Consider the following 23371-nt stretch of genomic DNA (forward strand, 5'->3'; position numbering starts at 1 on the left):
GAACCAACACCCTCTTCACTGGAAATGTGATTCTGCTTTCCAAAAGGAACATGGGTATGATCTATTTCCCCCTAAAGGAGGTGTTTTGTCAGTGGTTCAGTTGTATTATGGGTAATGGGCCCTGGGTTTTGAATACAACACAATATCTCTGGTTCTGCTGCATCAGCTTTGATTCCTTTTTTTGTATTTGTCCATTGTTAGTATACAACATAGTGTAGGAGTGCAATACTAAATCAATGTAGGACTCTTTTAAAACCACTCAGGTCCCCACAGGTCCATTACAACATGCATCAATACTGGCTGCTTGGATGTAGTTGCATGTGCAATGTGAGGCTCACTTTTTTTTGTCTACCTGTGTGTGTGTGTGTGTGTGTGTGTGTGTGTGTGTGTGTGTGTGTGTGTGTGTGTGTGTGTGTGTGTGTGTGTGTGCGTTGCCGTTGTGCGTTCATGTGCTTGTGTCGAATGACCTCATCAAATCCCTAAATATACAGCAGAGGGGTCTGGGGAACATCACGGTCGAGATACGCCACAGAGCGCTGATGGTCTGTCCCCGCTTCATTTACATACAACAATATACAGGTCCACAGCCCACTCCCAAACACACATACACAAACCATTCACGGCACGCTAAACTCAATCTCACTCAGAGCGCGTCTGCGCCCGAATGTGTGCATGTGTGCGTTTGTTTGTCAGCGAGCTGAAGAAAGGGCATGGTTCCCAAAAAACATGTCATCTGAATTTAGTATGGTGAGAGAGTGTGTTTTAGAGGCTGAGAGCGAGATGGCACAATGGTTTTGTGTCTCAAAATCAGTTAAGCACGTCTTTATTTCCCTTTGTTTCTGTAGCCCGGCATGCACAGGAAAAACTATTGTGTATACGTATTCCTTCACCAATCTGCTGCCACAGGCACAGTTAGAGGCACAGGGATTTCCATACTGGCCAATCTTGAGACCTCAAACATGGAGATGATTTCAAAACCATATTGAACGGTCTGGGGTCTTTATCCAGAAGTGAAAAAGACTTTAGTTCCTGTATCAAATGCAGCAGTTTTGACAAAATGCATGCCACTTTCCTTAAAAATGTTCAGAATGATTCTTTCCAAAATGTCTGAAACGTCTCTCTCTCCATCTTTCACTCGCTGAGGCAAGTGTATCTGTATTGTTGTCCAGGTGGAAACAGAAGACTTTTAGAGTCGTGGGGCTTACACACACTGTACACTGCCAGACACCGATAACAAAAATGTCATAAATTGGGAGAAATAAGACAGAATTGTGATCCCAGGAAAAAAGCTGGATGTGGGCAACAAAAACAGGAGTCTCCCTGGAAAATCTGGACGGTTGGCAAGTCTGGTGATTGCTGTGAGAAATATGCAGAGCTGTCTCCTGTGAGAGAGCTCGGGGAATGATCTAGCCTTAGGATGTGTGTGTGTGTGTGTGTGTGTGTGTGTGTGTGTGTGTGTGTGTGTGTGTGTGTGTGTGTGTGTGTACAGGCAGAGGGCTCAGGCATGATCAAACAAAGCACATCCAGGTACAGTATGCCATCTGTACTTACCCTTGGCCCCAAAAATGCACTTGTCCCGCCCATTCTCCATCTCCATGCAGAGTCCTCGCACTACACGGAGTGTCAGAATGAAAGAGGCCTTGTCTAAGAGGTTAATCCTTGGGCGATTAGTCAACACGTCTTGATTAAAAGCTGGCAATGTGGACACGCCCCCATCCCTCCACCCCACTCCCCCTGGTGGAAACGGCAGCCCACAGGTGTCCATACAATGTGTCTCATTAGAAAAGAATGGATGGCGGGAGGCGGGTTGGGGGTGACGGCGAAGAGGAATGAAGCAGGAGCGGGCCCTGAACAATCCCTACTCAAACTACTTGACAGCAGATGCAGGACTGCAGCATTTTTTGTGGAAAAAAGTAGGAACCAAGAAAAGAGAGAGAGAAATACTGAGAAGTGAAAGAAGTGGCACGTATACTTTCGACAGATTATCCCCTAATCAGACGGTGTTTTCTGTAAACAGACGTTTTGAAGTGGAAGGATTGAGAGCAGAGACAGGTATTTCACCTAATCAGCCTCATACAGCGTTGCTTTCTATCAACATAAATACCTCATTTTCGGGGTATTCCCATGGCAGGACATGCTGGCAATGACTACAATAACTTTGACGACACTGTGACTATGTGTGCTCCTTCTGAGCATCAGTATGTGTACAAAGTGAAAAACATTCGAACGTTTGTGTTGAAACAAAAGTCTGATGCTAGTTTTTTGTGTGAAAAAAAAGAAAATGTCTTCATAACTGTCAATTACATTAGTAAGAGTCACATAATGTGTGTATTAGTGAGGAGTGATGTGTTTTGAAGTGAAGGCCAGAGTTTAAGGCTTATATTTTCAACACAAAAGAGAAATGGAAAGGGCTTTAAAAATAAAAAAATAAAAAAATACTTTAAAAATAAATCATAATGATGTTTCCCACCGGCTTAGAATTAGTCACAAATACTATTTAGTTTAAGTGATTAGTTTAAAACTGCGTAACTATCAGTGGCCTAATTCCTCCATTGTCATTGTGAGTTTAAGCTATTTTTCATAATCTGCTCCTAGTTAACCTGTGGCAGCTTGAGTATCAGGAAATGACCTTTGGCCCTGGGGACAGACTACTGTACTTCCCCAATCACATCCATCGTGTGCCTAACCTGCAATGAAAGCTCCAAGCGGGAGGGAGGGGTGTGTCTTTGGAGACCGGACACAGAGAGGAATCGCTTACCACTTTCCCCGAGAGACCCCAATGGAGGTACACAGAGGGGGGATTCAAATAACAATGGCAAGAGGGGGGGGACTGTATGTTTCCTGAGAGATCACATGTTGCTAGGAAGACCACATCACTTGCCAACCAGTCAGCCAGGCCGGCTGTATGCAGAGGTCCACAGGGTGAGAACACACATGGTTTGAGTTTGGCTCCGTGTCGGACCGGGAGGAAAGAAGGGGCCTGGTAAGAGGAACCCTCCAATTCTCACTTCCTGCTTCTGCTGGAAAGGTGATATGTGTGCCCGTCGTCCCCATCAACACAGACCACAGTGTTCACCCGGCAGCCGAGGGGATGGCATGTTCATCCACAGGGCACCCCATCACACCGAACCAGCCTGTCAGCGCCCTGAAACCCTCACGAGCTGGTGGGGGACAAAGACAATCCCATTCAATCACGCCGTCAATCCTCTTGTGCCTCTAACGCAGGTTCGGTGACATTTCTCTCTGCAGTCACCGATTTTTAAACAGAGGTTGATCGTTAAATCTGTCGAAGTTAAATGCACAGTTAGAGAATAAGCACTACTTTGTCAGCAGCGACACAAACAATATATTAAGTAGCATAAGTAGAGCACTAAACATTCAGTGGATAGATATTTACAGCTGATAATGAGAGTGGAAAGAGACGCCATACATGGTTGACGCATGGGGAGAGGCCATAATTATAGGCTTTTGCAACAGTCTTGATTACCTTTACTACCTGAAAGCTAAATCAGTGTCACTTAACTGCTCCTGCAGGAAAGAACTCCAGCTGACCTCGCCGTCACTCCTTGACAATGGAAGATGGCTCAACTCCAAACACATCGGGTGCCATTTGATCAGGTAAACATGCCACACGAGCAACACCAATCGAAAAGCCCACCAAGGATCCACGTTCCAACTGATGACTGTGAAACAGATAGACGGTGTGGGAAACACCAGGGCTACTCGGGACAATTCGGTGAGAAGTGAAGCAGCGTTTGGGCAACAACAATAGTTGTGTGTGGAGCAGGGAGTGTACTGTTGTGTGTCCATGTGTGTTTGCCAAGGCCCTGTGCTCCATTGTTTATGCTCTGCTGTGTCTGGGTCAGCAGGGCTCTCGACTGAATTCTTGCCCCAGCATGCAGAAAGTTTTAACGGTGTTGTTGCAAGAGGAGGAATGATTACATTATAAAAATACACCACACCATATGTTCTGCTGAGAGCCCAAACCACACGATGACATACTGTAGGATCCTTTAACCCTGCCGCTGCACCTTACGAGCCGACACACTTCAACCACGTCGTTGGGCGAGCTCTCACCTGAAGTTATTTTCAGGAAAAGAACATTTGGTGTGACATCCAAGACAGCGGATGCTTCTTTAGCAAGTCCCAAGTTGGTGGAAAAATAGGAATAAAAGACATCACAAGGGAGAATGTGTGCGTAATAAAGGCTTTGGTGAGTTTAATCTCTGCTTTTTAAATCTTCCTCTGTCATGACCCCAGAAATGTCGCGTTTATGATCTCACCCAACACATTATTAGCAGCTAATTTTAAGGATGTCCACACTTCTCCTTCCTTTTTCTGTAAAGACGTGCCCATCACTGCAATTAGTTGATGTGGTGTGGTTTGGGAGGGGGGAAAACATGCGCCTTGGTCTCGACGACACTATTCAGCTCCACAGTGAGAACACTGTGGGGAAGGTGCCAGCCGAGAAGCCTAAATGCAAACTGTGGCTTTGGCATCGAAGGTCACGAGCGCTGCTTCACACATGCACAAACGGCACGACCAACTCGAGAGGGCTCCACAGCTTTTGCATACAGCGTAGCTCCTTCTGTGTGAACCTTTCCCACACAAGTTTACCCTGGTTAGGAGCCAGTCGGTTACCTCGATCAGAACCTCGCCCTGTTTCTGCCCGTCTCCATTTCACTCTCTCTGTACTCTCCTTGTGTCTCATAACAAGACGGAGCATGCTCACTGTAAACCTCTTGGGGGGTGAAAGGGATTGGGAGATTAAATTTATTTTGAATTCCTTCCCCTAATGTGGCAATTACCTTCCCCCCCTCGTCCTCAGCTCTTCTCTCCTCCCCAGCAGCAACAGCACCGAGCCTGTTCCAAAGCACATCTCGTTAATGTTTTGTACACAGAAAGCATTTCTTTCACCTCCAGACGTATCCAAACTTCACAGCAGGAACTTGCATTTAAAAAGGCGGATTATATGTACGTCTATGGCTGCAGAAATGTGTGCTGAGAATGAATTCCATAGTTTGAGAAGGATGAGAAAAGATCCAACCGAAATCATTGCCAGTTCATTTATCAGTTAATGTTGCATAGGACACACAGAACTACCGACTCAGGCTTTAAAATGGATGGCTTCAAGGGTTGCAGAAATGACTTTAAAACGCAATTATGGATGTGATGTAATAAGATCCTCGTTCAAATTGATTTATTGATGTGGGAGTCAAACACCTTTTACAATGACATTATACGTATTGTTCCTTTAACTTGCTGAAGTACTGCTGCTGACGGGAAAAGCTCAGGGCTCCAAGTTAAACTAGTCTTGTGCTTTTCTTAATGAGACAAAATTAGATGTTTAAAAGCTTTTAAACCATCTTAATCACACATTTTTGCTGCGTCATAAGCCAGGTCCTTTGTGTCTAATCTTTGTAAGCAGATCAAAAAATGTGTACGTGTGTGTGCGTGTGTGTGCCTGCGTGTGTGTGTGTGTGCGTGTGTGTGTGTGCGTGTGTGTGTGCATGTGTGTGTGTGCGGTGTGCACGATGCAGCTGTGTCATGTTTTTTCAGCATCCAAGACAAAGGTCAAAAATGCCAAAGTCGCCAATGCGACAGTTACAAAATAGTCCGATTGTGACGTCTGAAATCCCTAAACCACTTGTGTAACAAACCCGGTCGCGGATGTGAGATTCCTCGACGCAATTTTTGTGCCACTTTTCAACACTCGGTGTCTAACCTCTCAGAGGCAACACAGACTCTCCTTTGGTAAATGAATCCCAGCAAAAGGCTCCATTTCCCTCTTTTCTTTGGGTGGAGGGCCAGTCACAACCCCCCTTTTCACCGCTATTTCACACATTCAATGCATCCAAAATGGTCTCGTTTTCTATCAACTAAGCTTCTTAATTGACCGTTCTATATAGGGAGGGATTAGCAGATAAGAGGGAGGTGGGGGTAAAGAAAGAAACCAAAACAAAAAGAGGAAGTAAACGGTCAGTTGGAGGGGGAGGGTGGCAGGACACCAAAGGATTACCCCTGTCATCTGTTCTCTGATCAAAAATTCATCTTTAGATGCGTGGGGAGACGGAGCAAAGACTTTGTGAGGCATCCAAGAAAAACGTGTGCTATCAGTCACTTCGGAGGCACTCTCTCTCTCCAGGAGAGAATGGAGGAAGGCCCCTGCAGTGAGGTTTCAGTGTTTCCTCCACCAGTAGCTAGCTATACAGTTAAGACACTCCGAGGACCCGGAGCTCTTTCCAAAGGCATGCCTTCGATTTTCTCCCACAATGTTTGGCCCGAATCTCTCCTGCTCTCTGTTTCTTTCTTTCACGTTACACAACTGTCCAGGGCCCAATCGTGTGCTAAATATCCACGTCATGCTGCAAAGTTCTTTCCATTGTCTGCCGAGTTGCCAGCATGTTCTATGATTTTAAACAAGTAAAAATTCAGGTTGTAAAATAAGGTTTCATGCTGTGGCGAGATCTCCACACTCTTTAGAGCAAAGCTGGAGAGCAACTAAGTCCAACGGGGACTGATATAGTCTATAACCTGTGAGTACACGCACACACACACACACACACACACACTGCCAGCTGTGCCACTGACGTAGATGCAGTCCGAGTATCAGGCCAACACAGGCCTTTATAATCGTGCTAGATTTATAGGTGTGGTGCCTTGTGTTCTATATCTAATTACAGATTTTTACAATGATAGCATGTTAAGTGAAATGCGATACACGAGCGCAAGAACCACTGCTCTGACCTAGACTCATGGAGCCCAACCTTTTAATTTCACCATATAAAGTTTCAGCGAAAAGGGTTGACATGCTACCTCCTCAGGCGCGAAGCGTCACAGGCGGAAAAACAGACAGGAACGTTCATTAATATTTTTTATCTTTCAGTCGGTCGCTTTCAGGCTTATCACTCCTTTCCATCGAAGCTCACCCTGTTCCCCGTGTTCTCTCGGCCTCTTCCCCTTTCTCTTAAAAGAGGCACACCTTGTATTTGACAAACAAAGGTGCCATTAAGTGGCATACCTTCCAACAATATTTCATTAAACAAGTATAAGTGGCCAAATCTGACTCCAGGGAAATTCCAGCTGGGTATGACCGGGGCTGCGGGATAGTGGGCGGGGCTCTGGTGGGGTGAAGCGGTGCGAGAGAGGATGAAAGTCGAGCTCCATCTCTTTTTGACAGATTGGTACAGACGCGGGGGAAACTTAACACGTCGTTCATTTGTCTATGCTTTCCGTCTGTGCACATATCATATTAAAAAGTGCCAGTAGAAGAGGCAGAAGAAAGAAGGGCTCTTTCCTTTAGTTGACAATACCTGAGCAGTTGGAGGCTGATTTATGCTGCAAAAACGCCTCGACGAGGGGAGAAAAATAAACTCACCAACAGTCCGCAGTGCCACTGATGATCTGCCATGTACACACGCACACACACACACTTATCTGTCAGTTGTCGCTATAATCTGACACCTGGTGATCAGCAAACACTAATGAAGCCATCAAGCAAGCAAATCCTGGCGATGTTGAAACAAGGCGACGAGGTGAGGCATATTTTAATATTTTTAAAAATTCTAACTTCCCCGTGTGCAAGCTTATTTCAAAAGAGGATTGTCATTTACTCTTGGACAGAGTAATGTTTTTTTGTTCAAGAAATTCTCAGAAACAAAACCATGCTGTTGTATTAGTCAGCAGTATTAAACATCACAATACATAAATCTGTGTTTCGTAGTCTCCTGGACTTTCACATTTGCAAAGCAGATGTCCTGATTCGAACAGACCAAGAACAAGGGAGACAAGACGAGGGACGTGAAAATGATTGCAGACGCGTGGATTCTTCAAAACAGCAATTTAGTCTGTTTTGTTTTTTAATACCGACATAGTGTCCTGGTGATTCAACACATCGGGTTGCACATTAAATGAAATATTGGATTCAGTTCAAGATGATTAACAAAAAAACAAAAAAAAAAAAAAGTGAAGCCCACCCGTGTTTGCTCGTATATAAAAATGTGCCTCTCATGTCCAATCAGGTATCATAGATCAGACTGTTTATGAGACAACCTGTAAAGACCAGCGGCAACGGCTCAGCCACATGTTTTACTGCTCCGTTTGAATAATCAGGTACAAGTCAAACAAACAGCTTCAGAAGGGATGTTTAGCAAGGAGCTCAGGATCCAACTCGGGGTAATAAGTGTTCATTAGTTTAAATAGCCTGGCTCCTGGAGCAAATGAAATGAAGTCCAGGAGACCACATCCAGCTAATGTAAATAAACCAAAAATCCACCCCACTGTCTGTCATGACACATTTTTCTCTCTCTTTCTTTTCAGATTGCGTAAGAGTAAAGCAGGAACTGGGAGATTATACCACCCTGACCAAAAGGTACAGTATGTATTCTAGAGTAATGAAACTATGTGTATAATAACAGAGCTTTAAATAACTATAAGGAATAACTACAAGTCGACAGCTACTCCCAAAGTCCACTTGGATCTGCACCTTTTTTCCCCTATTTCTTCTAGACAGTTTTTAAGTGCTATGCTGGCACTGAAAAGGGTTAAAACCAAAAATCGGGGGAGTCAAGGATTGTTTAAACTTCAATAACAGTTTTGAAGAAGAAAAAAAAACATATCTCCAGTGACCCAATGGTTATGTTTTAAGCCTATGTTAGTCCATTAAGCAGACGCTGGTGTTTGGTGGCACATCTTGATTCCACCTGAGCCCGGAGAGAGAGGCGGTGAGGCCGGCCCAGTGGTCCAGATGGCCCCCCAACACAGGCCTGAACATAAACATGGCTTGGGTCTGGTTGAGGAGAGGGAGACCCCGTTTATTTATGGACATGTCTGGGTCTGGGACACAATTATAGATAGAGGAGGCGAGGGACAAAGGAAAAGAGCAGGAGGCGTCCAAACTTACACATGTGGATGCTTCCAGTACGGTCAGACTGTAGAGCTGGCCCACCTACACAGTATAATATGAGTGTGTGTGTGTGTGTGTGTGCGCGTGTGTGCGCGCGTGTGCGTGTGTGTGTGCGCACGCCAGATTACGGCCACATGCTCTTTCTTATCCACAGATTCAGTCCAATGTACAAACTACAAAAAATATATTTCTTAACTGGAAGAGGTGAGGCAACAATTCGCTGGACTTGAGGAACTAATTTGACGTCAAACGCGCCACAAACCAGCCCATTGCAGCCGGATGTTCTGGCTGCAGGACGGCAAAAGTAGAGCGAGGGTGTGAGGCCGGGGAATTCAAAGAATTTTCCCGTGTGCTTACCGGTAAAAACCAAGCCCAATGCAGGTTTATGAAAGTATGGCTAAGCGAGGCCCTTTTCATCTTTGCTGCGCTCCCCGCAACTATATCGGTTCAATCTCGATTTTTACAATAGGGCTTTACAGCTTAATGGCCTGGCTACAGAAACCCAGACATCGTAAGGTGTTTTTATGGCTCTTGTAGCTCCTTTATGACGGGGCCAAATGTCATTTATTTACTGTACAGCAAGTAGTTGTACAATTCTACGGAACTAGACAGTTATTTCATTTCCATAATCACTGTTGGATCCCTGACGTAAACCTGAGACACTGTGGTACACTATTGGCCCCGGCACACACGCACACACACACAAATACACACACACACACAAGCAGTTTGCACACAAATACACAGATGAAACTAAGCTACATTGACTCATAAACTCTGCTAGCTCATATGTTTTTTGTTCCCTTTCAAAAAACAAGCATCTAAAATGAAAACAAGTTTTCATTGATCCATCCCTCATGGGAGCCTCTGCAAATCTGCAAGATGTTTGCTTGTGAAGAAAGAGAAATCAGCGCCACTTATTACTCCCTCCCAACATGTTTTTGTGAGGTCGAGGTTGAGGCATACAACTGCAGAAACTAAGATATGGTACATATGGGGGGGGAGGGGGGGGGGGGACCCGAGATCCACACTTTTTCTCGGTGACATTACGGGTTATCAGTCACCAATGTTACTGTGGCAGGGTCTGTCTAACTTCAGCGACGTTACAACATCGCATACTGCAATAAAACGCGAGCTCGGTGATTAGCATGGCGGCCGACACAGCGTGCACACACACACACACTCTTACGCTCACACACTCACATATTGAAGTATAAACATTACACAATCACACCAAACATAAGAGCAGCTTCAGCTAATTAAGACCACGCTGCCTTTTAATGCCTGTTTATATCTGACTCTTAAACGAATGCGGCCCCCGGAGCTCCTTCCAAAAGAGCTCAGTGGAAGAGCGGAGCCGAGGGAGGAGACGATAGGCGAGGTGGGAGGAAAATTACAGTAGGAAGGGGACTGGCAAGTCATTTTGCCCTGCAGTGCAAAAAACAAGGAGAAAGTTGTTGAATTAAGAAATTGTTGATCGGAAAAACGGTTTAGCAGGAGGATGGTGTTTATATTATCTTACCAAACATGTTCATTAGATGATTAAAAGAAATCTACGGCCGAGGCAATTTGAGAAAGCGAGATTATCGGACGTGTCGGGCTGTTCCAATTTCTTTGTTCTTCATGATTCAGTGAATCGGTGAACTCGAGCAAAGGAAAGGGAACTTTAATGCCTCTCAATCAGTACCATGTGGGGCTTTATTGGTGTGCTGCTGCCATTCTTGCTGGCTTGGCGGGCATGAAGGACACAGAGACCCAGGGGGCAGAGGGACTGGCCATCGCTCGCTCACATCATTAAAGTCGATAAGCTGGCAGCTGGCAGGAGGGAAACCTGCCATCAGTAACCACTAAGTCCCTGACCACTTCACTCACTTTTTCCAAAACCTTTTCGCAATCTTCCCTGCGCCTTTTCTCCCCGGTTCGACTGGACTCAGCCCACCAGAGCACAGGCCGGTCACTCTTGAAGCGATGGAAAAGTCCAACCTCACCTGAGCGACCTTTGACCTGGCCTCAATACGACCAGGCTCTCCCTCAATCCTCTGAGTAGCACTAAACCAGCTACTTAAACATACCTCCCTGGCTTTACAGGCCACGCAGTGTACATAAGGCACAATTAACACATGAATTACCCATTTTTAATACGCGCAGATTTTTGGGACACATGGGTTTGGATTTCAAGTTGCAGCTTGTTTGGACTTGGGGATTAATTGAGAAGGTGGCATAGACGTGTGTGTGTGTGTGTGTGTGTGTGTGTGTGTGTGTGTGTGTGTGTGTGTGTGTGTGTGTGTGTGTGTGCAGGAGACAGATGTCTGGAAGAGGCTAGGCTGGCAAAGTTTACAGTGGAGGGGTGCAGGCGTTGTAAACGAATGGAGGAACACACACAAACATACGTACCCACCTCACACAAACTCCCCTCTTTACATCACACTGAAACCCAAGCTTACAACAGCCGTGCACCGCTGCTAATGTAATCCTCGTGTTTATAAGTTGGTGCTTGTGCGCGCACGCACACATGTCTACATGCTGCCAGTCGAGTTTCAGACTCCCTTTCTGCAGCTGTCCACGCCACAGCGCACATGCACCCCATTGAGGCCGCTGCCCGTTGAGAGCTGCCCCAGGAGCAGCATTGAAGGGAAGACGTGGTTATTCTTTTTCATTGCGCTACCCTCTGGTTTCTAATTGAGGTATTACCAACGTTGCCAACGGAGCCCCCGTGTCACAGTGGAGGTTACACAGTGGAAGGGTGAAACAGTGTTGAGTGGAGAGGGCTGAGGGTGCTACGTAAATGTTAGGAAGGCCTGTGATGAGCCACTGGCACTAACAGCACTCCATTAGTTTCAACCACAGGGAGCTCAGACACAGAACCGTACGGAATAGTTAGAGAGAGAGGCTCACCATGTAATGCTTTATTGCAGTGCGGCAAAAATGTGGTTAACACAACAGCCAGCATGTGCATTCTGTGGTTTGAGATGTGAAAAAAGGCAGCTCGGGAACAAATGATTTCCGAAAGCTTTGCTTGCCCGAAAAGTACAGAAAGCCAGAGTGGATGATTAACCCGGGACAGGAGACAGAAGTTTACCTGAGACATCGACTTGCCTGATAAAACACTCAGACTTCCTCCTCCGTATCTCTCCCAAGCTCCACCTTGACTTTCTCACTTTTCCCGCCCTACTATGCCTCAACGTATTGTCTGCAATAAACAACGGGGGAAATCTCCCCTGAAGGCAAGTGAGCTCGAGCAGTACCGGCCTGCCTGCCTCGGACACGTCTGGTCGGGCTCGCGGGAGCTGTTATCAAAAGCTGTTGACGGATTGAGATGATCCATTATTACGAAGAGATGAGTAAATCTGGAGAAGATAAGCAGCTGGAAGCAAGTGTTGCAAACATTCACTCCTTGTGGGTTACTCTGAAAATGTACAAGATTTGACACAGGTGCTAACGTCAACAACCCCCCCTTTCAAAGGCAAACTTGCACTTTCACTCACAATGAATAGAAAAGAAATGTAAAAAAAAAAAAAAAAAGGAACCGAGGCAAATAGTAGCCAACAGTTGATAAGCTCACAGTTTGGAATTTGATTTTGGTTTTTGGTCTGAAAGGAAGGTCGATAGGAGAGATCCGGAGGAACTGCACACAGTGTATGAAATACTACAAAGGTTATGCAGAAGACTGTGCATGTCTTTCTGTGTGTGTGTGTGTGTGTGTGTGTGTGTGTGTGTGTGTGTGTGTGTGTGCGCGCGCACAACTTGGTTGCGCCGCTCTTCAAGGTGGCTAAAGTCCTCTTAGTGACAAACCCAAAAGGAGAAATCTGATTAGCTGGAGATTACGGACAAGTTGACATCCACCTGTACCGGTGAAGAGGTGTGGCTTTGTGTGTAAAGTACACAGACACTGAGCTGATACACAAACGCACTAACCCTATATCGTAAACCGTCCATCTGTACATGCGCACACATGAAATACTTTATGGATGCATGACCGCGTGCGAGGTCAAACTATTTATATCAAACAGCTTGCACAACACACAGGGAACAACCCACCTACGAACATTTCTTCCCATGATTCTCTTTACCATGATCTGCAACTGACAGGAACCAGAATAACTACATACTCTTAACATCTGAAGTGCTGAAAGCCAATTGGTCAACGTTAAAAAAATGTAGTGGAAGCTTGCACAAGGCTGTTGCTCGCTCGGGAACGGTAATCAAAAGGAAATTAATTTAAAAGAGATTAATCAGGAGCAGATGAAATGAAATAGTCATGTTTCAACAGTGGTTTCAAGGATTTGAGTTTGCAGACATCTCATACAGGTCTGGACTCAGATAACTTTTATTAGTTCAACCACATGCATGGAACAATAACAAAACAGTATTTATGAATACCTGAACAGGATGCGCCCAAGATATACCTGAAATATTAGGACACTCATACAGGACACCTGTGGGAACTAAACTGTAAGTGGCATTATACTCGAGCTATGTCACCCAATCATAAGCTGCCCCACCTGTTCCTTCAGCATGTCACCTGTATCTTTCTTTCAGTCATTCTCTGGGTTTTGCAATGAGAGGAATTGAAGCCAACAAAGAGCCAAAGGACTTGCCAAGTTTCTGGATCACGATTCAAACCGTCAGACTGGCTGCCGATCAATTTTTTTCACGAATATTTAGCTCTTCGGTTGTTTCTTCTTACACTTTCATACACTTAAAATGCCATCCCCTTTGCTGAAATGACTCTGAAATCTCTTACTTTGAGCAATCAACATGAAGTGGCGCACAACAGTTGACTGCTGGTTCAACAGCAATTCAACTTGTAAGGCCATGAGAGGGTTTGGAGCGAAAGATGTCCAGTGAACAGTTGGCTTTATTGAAGTTCACGCTGGGTTTATCAGCATCGGTGCGCACAGAGGTTCACGGCCACTTTGATCTTCAAAGGGAGATGAGCTAGACTGAGGAGCAATAAGAAGATAATAATGCCAATCTACATCCATTACTCCGTAGATCACAGGGACCCCGACATGCAAGTAGCTTTTACTTTTCAGAGAGGGAGCCATGTTTCGTGTTACCACATTGCCATCTAGTGATTCAACATGAGACTAACCTTTAGTCCACTGGAGAGATTTACAGACGTGCAACCTGCCTCTAATGAGAGCTTAACTTTACTAAACATATTCAAAAGTAGATATGCAAAGGAAACTGTGAAATAACTCTAGCAAAGTAAAAGGAGATTTTTTTTTTTTTGGTTCTACAAATGCTTTTCATCTTTTTTCTAAACAGTAACACGTCGAAGATATCAACATGTGCGTATTGATAATACATTTGATCATCACTGTGGAGTTCTGAGAAAACAAAAGTAGAGAAGCGCTCATGTATTGTAGACCACAAGAGAACATTGTGGACCCATTCACAGCATTGTGCAAGAGCGACACCTTGTGGCTGGCGTAGTGAACTGTAGCAGCGTTATATTACAAGATTGTAGTTCACCCAGTTTCAAACCATGAAGAGCTCAACACTAGATGTAAATTAGTTTTCAAGATTAAATCCTCCACCGGTGTTTTAGTTAATATGACCAGTTTGAACGTTTTTAAAAGAAATATTCCCCACAATTGGTCCTTTAGTTTTTTGGGAATTGTTCCCAGACCTCCTTCGAAATGGTCTCAAGTGTGCACTTATTAAAATGCTAATGAACATTAAAACAAATTTAAAAATCACTCTGTTATCACAGACCAATTTCTTAATCATCACTTCTTTCTTCTTTGCTGGAGAAAGTCATTTTAACCCAATTAATCTCTTTTATAAGTCGCAATAATATTTTTTGTGTCATCTTTCATTTTCTTTGAATATTTTCAGTCAGGTTCTATCGCTCACGCGGCACAAACGCAGCCCTTGTGAAGGTCTTACGTTTACCCGCACCAGAGCCGACTGCTCAGTCCTTGTGCTTTCACAGTCAAGGGCTGCTTTCAACACAATCGATCCTCCACTGGAAACGTGTGGTTCTAAAGGGAACCTGTTACGTTCTCACCTCTCCAATAGAACCTTCTCTGCTAATAAAGGCTCTTTCCTCAAGTGATCCTTTTCCTTGTGTTGGTTTCTCACGGTGTGTTTTGGGGCATCTGTTGTTTTCTATATGCATGCTTCCTCTCAGCCAGATCATTCAGAACCATTATTTTGTGAATGATACCCAGCTTTGTGTCCGACTGTAAAGCAGCTCATGTTGGCACCAGCCTGCACTCCCTTCACACTCACACAACTGGTGCACAACGCAGCCGCACAAGAGTTTAACAGACACCAACAAATACGAACACATGACTTCTGTGCGAGCCACATGTCTGGATGTTATGTACCTTATGCATATATTAATTACCATATTCATTTATCTATGTGCCCGACTGTAAAAACACTATTGAGATCAGAGATGGCTGCATCTTTAACATCTTTAACTGCATCTTTTGAATCCTTTCTGAAAAATTAATTTATACTTGCTGGGTTTGATTTACTTTATTTTATTACCCTTATTGTTTGTCTCTTATTATATCATTGTTTTTGTTTTTCATGTTGGTTACTTTCTAACCATGTTAAGAAAAGTATTATATTAACACAAAGTGATTACTACGAAATTATTATTATTGTAAACACCAAGAAAAGAATGAAGCTCTATTGCAGTCAAGCCGAGAGCAGAAAATCAAGCAAAAGAATCAGCAACATGATTTGACCTAAAGTCTGTATTGTGTGATATTTCCACACAATGCAGACCTCTAACTAAAACACGGGCACACATGCTGTCATTGACAACACTATATTGATGACCGGAGGCCTGTAGTGTATATGGAAATAATCCAGCAGTGGAGTCCTTCTCTCCAAGGAACAAACACTGACCTCTAGTGGTCACTAATGATCAGGACATGCCTTTGTTGCTTATGTGGTATGTGTGTGAAAATAATATTGAAATATTAACATAAAAACAGCCATGCATCCACCTAAACATGAAAATAAATGCCAGGCATTAAATACTTCAACCCACATTACAATGGAATACATAAACCCACCCAAAATATAACTATTACAGTTTAAACATTGCAAAATCTCTGAAAATACTTAAATGTATAAATTGTTTTTGGATGAAATGTGTCGTTCATAATACAAAGTTAGATTCATGACATCTGAATACAAATCTGATACACAAGCTACTGCCAAGTGACATAAATGTGTTACTGAGAAGCGCAGACTGTTCAAGAAGTCCTCACAACGGTGTGATGAGTTGTACACACTCTGCATTTAGTACAACATAGGAATTTAGGCAAAAACCTTTATATATATATATGTATGTATATATATATATATATATATATATATATATATATACATATATATATATATATATATATATATATATGTATATATATATATATATATATATATATATATATATATATATATATATATATATATATATATATATATAAATTATATTATTATATTAAATACAGAACTTTTATGTTCTATATGACTATGCATAATACACCTAACTGTGATTATTTGACAGTTATTGTTGTAAACACAAAGAGCTTCCTGTAAATCCTTTATGTCCTAACTAAGGTTTTTTGGCGCCATAGATCCTTAGTGCCCAACAGAGAGAACGCAGCCCATAAAACTACCAGTCTGTCACTGCCTACTTTGTCCACAAGGGTGCAGCAGAGTCTCACAAATACACAAAGGCGACTGAACACGTCAACCAGGGACAGCAATAACATCACCGCCATTCTCAATGAAATATTATACAGAGAGAAAAGATAAATCAATGTCAATTTGTCATAAAACCATTTTATGTATCGTCCATGAGCTAGTTCTGACGTTTTAACCCTCCGCCTATTGAAGAGCAGGGACGCTCGTCTCTTTCCCACCGCCTGTTGAATGAGTGATGGCTTGTGATGACAGCCTGACGTCTGGACGGCCTCCAGTCGGTTTAGCTGTCGTTACAGCGCTTTGGCACTGCGTGCTTATCTGTTCCTCTGGTCGGGGACACTGACAGCCACTTCAACAGCACGTCTCTCAGAAGCTCAGGGATCATTTGACCACCTGACACAGAGGCCTAATACGACAGCCTCGGACCTCACAATCTTCGGGGCCTGTACTACTTTTATGTGAACTATCATTCCTGTGCACAAGTTAATCCAACATCATTCAACTTTTTGTGGGGAAAGCAGTGTAAGTTCACCTCGTTCAAGCAGACACAAATGAAAATCTGTCAGCGAGCTTTACACAGATTTTTACACACAAGCACAGGATTTAACACACACACACACACACACACACACACACACATTTGTTTGAGGAGCCTGGTGGTCCGTCATGTCCCGGGGAGGTCACAGAGGAAATTTCACGCCCCTCTTCACACTGAAAATGTCTTCTTTATCCTTCCCACTGGGAACCAAAGAAAAGGGAAGAGTGAAAGAGTGGATCGAATGGAAAAAAAAAAAAAAAACAACTCCTGAACGAGGATGGCTAACTTGTGTAGGTGTGACTCGCTGAAATGCGGTGGCGTTGCCGTGTCGACCCACACCCAGCAAAAGTAAAGGACGTATATGGTCACAGGTTCGTTGGAATGCGACATTGTGCGAGGGGAACACAAAGGAAGGAATTTTCCCTCCAAAACGAAAGCACCAAAAGAACAATTGAGGTCAGTTTGAAAGAAAACAAGAGAAGGAACGTTTGGTATTTTAACCAAGATCATTAAAGATGCTCGAGGTCTAGAAGACACCTTAAGAACACCCACAATACACCTAGGTTTTTCATGAGGAATAACACCCACATGCTACAAAGTCAAATTACTGTATCACAATGGGGAAGAATAACCAACTTCCATGCACTTCTACGCCGCAAACCTTATGCCAGTAGCCTGTTTTTAGCATCTCTTACTCACTACTCTTCTCCAAACTCAAAGTGTCTTGGTAGAGGCGGGTGCTGCGTGCAGCCTTCCTGTGGCTGAGCCAAGTTTGAATGGCGTGCTGTCTGTCTGCAGCCGGGCCGACAGAGATGCCCCTGTGCTGCACTGTGTGTCTTCGCTGTTTGTGTTGGAGGGAGGGCGGGGGAGGGGGGGCTCGTCTTCCACTCACCTTTCTGTGCTCTCCATCTCTCCACTGCTCTCTTTCGTCTGTATTCCTGCAGCGTGGCTGTGCGCTCTTCCACCGGCGGTCAAGGACAGGAGGGGTGACGGGATTTAAATGACAGTCAGAGAGAAGCGTGTCAGATGTTATCGCTCAATGGGGAACGGTCGGGCCAGCATACGGCAGGGGAGGTCTGAACGCCAGGTGCAGAGCGAGGTTCATCAAAGACGGCACGCTTTAAATGCCAGACCCAGAGGCATCCTTGTGAAGAATCCCCACTCATGTTCACCACTTCCTCTAAAGCACCCTGCCACACTCTCACTCGAGCACAAGCTGTCCGTCTCTCTCAGCCTCCCACTTCCTGATAACTCCCAAAGCAGGATAAACACCCTCCTTCACACGCTCGCAGACACGCACACACACTAAGTCGTGGTTTCCCAGTCGGAAATCGGCAATCTGCTGCCATTACGCCCCAGTATTTAGACCTCCTCCCGTTTATTGCTTTACCCCCCTGTTTAAACAGAGCATATCTCCCTCCGAGCATCGTTACAGTGAGAAAGCCTCACACAGACTGTGGCAACAGGCCAGAGGACAACACAAAATAGCTAATTAATTTGAAGGGGCGGCCTGGTGTTGTAGCATCACAGAGGTCTCTAGCTTTGTGTAGCATGACAGATATGCTACTCTGTTTTGTATTAATGAAGGCACCTCTGTTCAGCATTTTGAGTACAAGTACAAGGTCTTAAAGTCTAGTATTTAAAACACTACATTGCATTAATGTATTTCAAATTATGAAGGGGATGACTGCTCACAAAAGGACATGTCATGATGTAGTCATGTGCCAGATAACTAGTTAATTTGCCCCCCCACTTCTTACACATGTTCCTTCTAATCTATCACAGAACAGCGAAGAAAAAGAAAGAAAAAAAAAAACACAAATGGAGGGAAAGCGCTGAGAGAAAAAAAAAAAAAAACACTTTACACAGTGCTCCCAGCTTTTCAAAACCTCTCTCCTTCTCCCTCTCACACACACATAAACACATAGGCACAAACACATACACCTCGAAACAAAGGTGCCATTTTACTCAGGAAGGGTCAGCAGTTCTCTCCATCAGACAGAGGCTTGTTCTTGGTCAGAGGCTGCTGCCCAATCTCAGGCCACCCTCCCCTGGCCCCCACCACCCTGGAGACAAGCTCCCCATTGTTCCTGCACTACTAATAAATGACAGTTCTCCTGTTCAGACAAACTTTAGAGCCCATTCTAAACATACACACACAGACACACACACACACACGCTAACTGCCTGTAAGTGGTGCTCTATATGAAAGGATACACAACAGCCTTTTTTTTTTTTTTACCTGCCTGATATTTCTCATGGCGCTCATTAAAAGGTTATCTGATACTCATGCTTGAAGGGTATTTTCCTGCACTTCTAGCCCTGTGCCCGCGCAGACCCGATGAGGTAATGCTTAGGGGCACATTGGCAACAACAATAGGGTGTAATTAATGCGTCATAAAAGTTTCTATTGCGTTCCACATCCCTTCAAGCGGCCCGCGATACCGGCGCACGGTTCACAGGAGGTCACGGCGCTTGGTCAGCGTTGTCACCTGCGTGCAATGTCACACACTCGCACACACACCAGATACCGAGCTTGATCAAGGGCAAGGACCCGAGGTGAGCCATGAGTTCAGACATGATAAATCACCACTCAACTTAAGCCCATAAACACACCATTAACACGCTCGACCACAGCAACTCGATCTGTTTACCTTAAACCACTGTGCTGGGGACTATGGCTCTGTGGCAGGCCTGCGTTAGCATGCCTGGGGGCCTGATGCACATGTGTCACTGCGGCCGGCCAGCATTAGCATTAGCATTAGCTCTGGGCCATAACTCAGTGATGCTGCTCCAGCGCTGTCTCAACGCTGCATTAGGTCATTTTCCAGCACTTCCACGCAGAGGTTATAACTTCAAGGAGCAGACTATAGAGCTCCATGGAATTACTGCATTACGCCACTGGTGTGGAAAGAGTGTGTGTCTGTTTACTCTTCAGTGTGTGTTACTGGATTTGTCCATGTAACATTTTTAAGTAACGTAAACTTGTGTTAATCCTCCAACAGCTTGTGAAAAACTGCTAAAACTGAAGGCGTAAGGAGCTCGTTACATTTGAATTGAAGTATAACAGAAGACAATGCAGCTGAATCTGAATGCAAGTGATGAGAAAGTTCCTTGAAAAAGTTGAGTGGAGTAAATACAGGGTTGTTAAGTGACTCTGACCGTGGTGTGTATATGACTTTCTACTGCGGTTCACCACAAGCATATCGTATGACAGCTCAGCCCTGTGAGAAAGAAAATTCCTGCTTTGCTATTCTCAGCCATGCACCAAGACATAAACAAAAGTATCCAAAGAGAGAAGAAGAAAAAAACGACGTTTACTGAAATATCCTGGCTGCTTTGATGTCTGAGAGTCGGAGTGGGAGAAGCGGGTGTAAATGCGAAAGGGCGTGGATGGGTGCATCCGTGTTTGTGTGGCGCTCACACCGCACAGGGGTGATGTCGGCGGTGTGCAGGACAGATACGGGGCGAGCGGGGTCACGTCAACAGACATGCTCCCGCTCCGCCGTTCAAGTGACAAAAGGAGGAGGAGGAAGAAGAGGCAGAAGTTGTGAGAAGAGGAGTATAAAAAAAAAAAAGCCTCAGTGTTTAGTCAAGGCCTGCTCACTGACACAAAGTCTGTCTTTGTCTGCCTCCCAGGGTGCCAGATAAAGGAATTCTTGTGTGTCGGGGGCTCTGACCGAGTTTATTTGACACTTCAGCTCCTTTTGTAAAGCAAGTGTCCCACCGTCAATGCTGGCCATGAGAGTCACTTGGCATTAGACAGAGGGTCCCTCTTCAGTGGAGAAAGGGGGTCTTGTTTGGAGAAGATTTTTAATGGAGGGGGTGTATGGGGGCTGCTGAGTTGGAGGGAGGGGTGCTCGGTCTGTGCTCTGCGCTGTATACAGACATATAGTGGGGCTCTGTCCCCTGCCCCAACAATAGATGGAATTCTTCATTGCGAAGGAAGTGGACGTTATTGGGGAGTGAGAGCTGAAGGGTGAGGGAAGAGGAAGAGGGAGCTGGAAGCTTCATCCGATAACTTCACCTGCTATGAATGCAATGCCATTATGTCACCACATGCTCATTAAAAGATGGAAACGCCAACAAACAAGCTCTTCTCTCACATGAACCTGGCCATCGAGTGAGATCATGTGCACCTGCAGGGTCCACTCAAACGAAGGACCGACACACCATCCAAATATGTTTGTGTATTAGCCGCACAGTGCATACTCTGATGCACGCCATGTGTCAGGTAGCAGCAGCTCGCACCACTGACAGCTGCTTCACATGGCGAGCCTCCCCTCCCTGTGGGCGAAGCTTCTGGAGACGGATTTACTCTCACCTGAATGGAGTCACTGTGGGAGAGGTGGGTGGACTGCACGTCGCTCGCTATGGTTACTGTATACACACTGTTCATTTACTTTACTGCACCTGGTCTTTCTCAAAGTATGACAAGCCTGCGAATGCTCTGTGGACACCTGGCACTGCAGGTGTATGGTGACGTCCGGGTAAGGAAGGGTGACATAAACACAGTTTAAAAAAATGAGGGGATTCAAGTCATGCGTCTGAAACATAGTAACATCAGCGAGAGTCAGTCTGGAGGGTGAGAGCGCAATGAAATAACGGAGCAGTGCTCTCAGGTGAACCTAAATAAGTGGAGCAGGTCAGGGGTTTGACAAGCCCCCACCTCCACAAACACACACACACACACACACACACACACACACACACACACGCACACACACACACGCACACACAGATTAGACCCCATAACTTCAGGGGGAGGGGGGGGTATGACGACAGTAGCTTGAGATGACGACAGTAGCTTGTGAAATAACAGCCAGTGAAACTTAGGTATTCCTAGTTGGCACTACTTTGAATTTGAAAAATCAATTTTTCTTCGTTTTTTTTTTTTTTACCGATTTTTTTTTTTATTCCGAAAATGACTGTCTGACAGTCATTTCACTTAATAACATAACATCTCTCTGACAAGAAAGTACAACTCGTAGGTCATTCTCTTTTCTCACGTACCTGCTGGATGAGGGAGAGTCATTATCCAAACAGCTGGACTTCTGCCGAGCACCTTCAAATTATATTCCACGATATTCCTTTCCAAAATCCAGCGCAACGAATATCGATTTCCAAAACCATATCATGGTGTTGACCATCTGTGACACTTGGCCACGCGAAGTATCCCAAGAGACACACTGCTTGTCCTGCAGAAGACATGGACACCATTCATCCCGCGTAAGAGCCAGTATTCCCTCATATCCGACAGGACGATGCACAGCTGGAGTGTTGAATCCAGCAGATGTTGTCACCACAAAGCGTTACCGGTGTTAATGACACTATTAACTCCTCCACGTGTGTCAGTGCAGTAACGGCAGCATTTAATCCTTTCAATGCGCCCAAAGAATCCTTGAGTAACGTTGACTGCTGCTGGGGGAAATCGAGCAGATCGATCAGTGCGATTATTCCCACTCAGCAATACTCAAAGTAGCCGGTTCCTCCTTGTGATCCAGTGCGATGACGACGATGATGATGACGATGAAGATGATGATGGTCCCTGCTGGAGCTCCAACCAGCCAAGACGCTGCGCGCCCGTGAAGAGCCGGAGCCGCACTGAGCCATAGTTGGAGCACAGCAGCGCAGCACATGCTGCCCTCGGCCAACGTAAGCGCGCAAGGCATGACGGTAGGTGGAGTTTAGTGGCGTTGCTGCCAACTGTTTGCGAACATGAACCGCTTTTAATGTGTGACTGTGTGCTATATGTATTGTTTGTATTGATTTTGTTTGTTCTATTATTTTATTTCTTTTATTGTATAGCTTTTAGGATGTTTTGAAGATGTTGTTGAAGTGACTTATAATGAAAAGCTCTATATCAATTAAATGCATTCTTAATCGTGTTAATGATTATGTTAGTAGATTTAAAACGAATAATATTATAGTATATGGCATGATATTATAGCATAGCATATAGTGTCAGTATAGTAAAATAGAAAGTAAAGCATAATATGTTTTGTAAAAATGTGTATACTAACATTAAATCCTTTTAATTAACTCAAGCTTTTTTTAATTAACTCAGGCATTATCATCTAAATTGTGAGCATGTTCATATATGTCGATGATTTGTTTTAATATTATGATATTAAAATAATATTTATTAGTATTATTAATACACGGTATTAAGTCATAAATATAGGCAGTTAAATTCTTGTTACGATCACACATCTGTCAGTTTGATCTCAGGTTTGCGTGTGAGCACTGAG

General features: G+C 44.5%; 1 long non-coding RNA gene across 3 annotated transcripts in view; it reads right to left on the reverse strand.

The window, feature by feature from the left end:
- Nucleotides 1-22705, reverse strand: part of LOC137786720 (uncharacterized) — a 50932-nt gene extending 28227 nt beyond the window's left edge. For all 3 annotated transcript variants that reach the window (XR_011077596.1, XR_011077597.1, XR_011077595.1), the window contains exon 1: nucleotides 22134-22705. This is a non-coding gene — a long non-coding RNA (uncharacterized lncRNA). The remainder of the gene's footprint in view (nucleotides 1-22133) is intronic.
- Nucleotides 22706-23371: the final 666 nt, after the last annotated feature.

The sequence above is a fragment of the Clinocottus analis genome, unplaced genomic scaffold, assembly GCF_023055335.1.
Source record: "Clinocottus analis isolate CAN_PGR_092001 unplaced genomic scaffold, fCliAna1.0.p SCAF_16, whole genome shotgun sequence".
NCBI classification, from domain to species: Eukaryota; Metazoa; Chordata; class Actinopteri; order Perciformes; family Cottidae; genus Clinocottus; species Clinocottus analis.